The following is a 2017-nucleotide window of genomic DNA, read 5'->3' as shown; positions in this document are numbered from 1 at the left end:
CGGGGCAGGGGACGCTCCCGGGGCCGCTCGTCCCCCCTCGCAGCGCTCGGTACCGCCGCAAGCGTCCGTCGGTGCTGCTGTTTCGGTCGCGGGTCTTTTATTGCCTTCTCTCTCTCTTTTTTTTTCCGTTCTCACCTCCCATCTCCCCGCCCCGGGGCGGCCCTTTCGACGCCACCGCCCCTCGTCTCAGCTCTTCAGGGACACGGGGTGGGTCCCACGAGCCAAGGCAGGGTCTGTCTGTCCCTCCAGGCAGCTCCTCCAGCACCGCCGAGGCTCTGCTGTCGTGTTTAATTCTATTTTCTATATTTTATTCGAAGCTCCCACCCCGCTCGTCGCAGCCCTTCTGCCCACCCCCGACACCACCCGTTCAGTGACACCGGGCGGGCGGGACTCCTCGGTGCAGCATTTTATTTTATTTTACTCTATTTCCTATCTTCTGTTCCCACGCTCGCTGCGGCTCTTTCAGACGCGGGCGGTGGGGACCCCTCGGTGCAGCGATTTTAACGCCCCCGCAGAGCCAAGAAATGCCGGGGAACAGTTTCCATGGACTGGAGCCAACATGCTGCTGCTTTTCCTGCCGGTCCCCGGCACATTTTAAGAGCAGTGAGTCAAATCGTCAGCGCTCGGTGCCCCTGGGCTCCAAACTGCCGGGGCAGGAGCCGCTGGGCACAATCCTGAGCAGCCTCTCGGGTGCTGCTTCTTCCCCTTTGGAGGCTGAGCCCGTTCTGCAGCTGCCCTGGGCACCCCCATGTCACGACAGGGCCACGACAGGGAGCTTGTCTGCAGGGTTTGGTTTTTTTTTTCAGAAAAACCCAACCCAACCCAACAAAACAACAACAACAACAACAAACTATGAAAAAAACCAAATTCCAGTTCCCTGCCTGCAGTTTGAAGTTCGTGTGTTTTCTTATTTCCTTCTTGAAAGAACACCAGGATGGATTTAGAAAAAACTGTTAGTCGTTAATCCATTCCTTTCTTGTGCCCACAAGAACTACTGGTGAGTGACCTCTCCCTGATCCCTCAGCACGACTTTAGAGCCTTTCTTCAATTAAACATTTCCCCCGATAATGAGAGGCTGTATAACAAAGTCATAAATATAGTTAGGACAATACTTGTGGTTGGGTGCATTTTGGTCTATCTTTTCTGGTATCATTTAAAGTGCACGCCTCCATCCCAGCCACGTGGGACCCCTTCAGCCAAAACCTCCCCCTGGGTTTCTCAGATATCATGATGGTGGTTGTAAATCTCCAACAGCTTCTCATTTCTTCTGGCTCTGGACTGTGGAGCTTTCACAAGGTGAAAGTTTGGGATAATTCTGTCCCCTGCACAGCTGAGGAGGGGGGTGACAGAGCAGCACCTGGCACCAACCAGGGCCAGCCCATCACAGATCCCTTGGCTGGGAACTCTTAAATATTTTTAAGCAAGCAAGGTGCAAAAATGGACTTTGTTCCTTGGATAAATCACACTGGGATCTGCTGGAGAATAGCCAAAGAGCTGTGAAGTCAAAACCACGCCTCTGTTGGTTGACTCTCTTCCCCTGTCTGTGGGTCAGTAGACTCAGATCTGAGAAATCACCCACCCATTGACAGCTGCCCTGCGAGGTGAGTACTCCAGAGCAGCCCCTGGGCTGCCAAACTCAGGGTGGTGGGTGCTCCCTGCCCACAGTGAGCCACGGCTGGGACAGGGCTGAGCCCCCACATCATGGTCTTGTCTTTGGGGGGGCTGAAATGACCACCTGATTAATTAAATGTGGCACGTTGAAGGGGAAGGGGGGAGTAAACACCAAAAGTCACAGTTTTACAGCTGGGTTTGGTGAGGCTTTTGTCGCCGGGACAGAGAGATTTCTCTGAACAATTTTTCCTGCACTCTGTAGGCCTTGCTTGCCATGGAAGTGTCAAGTGTGTATTGTTTATACTTATAGACTGTGTGAAAATATGTGATGTTTATACTTGTTAGCTGTGTGTCTAATTATAAGGTTTGAGAACAGAATATTTTTATAGAAAGAAAACCTTGAGAA

This window comes from Lepidothrix coronata, unplaced genomic scaffold (assembly GCF_001604755.1).
Source record: "Lepidothrix coronata isolate B3197 unplaced genomic scaffold, Lepidothrix_coronata-1.0 Scaffold513, whole genome shotgun sequence".
In the NCBI taxonomy this organism is placed as follows: domain Eukaryota; kingdom Metazoa; phylum Chordata; class Aves; order Passeriformes; family Pipridae; genus Lepidothrix; species Lepidothrix coronata.
This window is presented reverse-complemented; position numbering follows the sequence as displayed.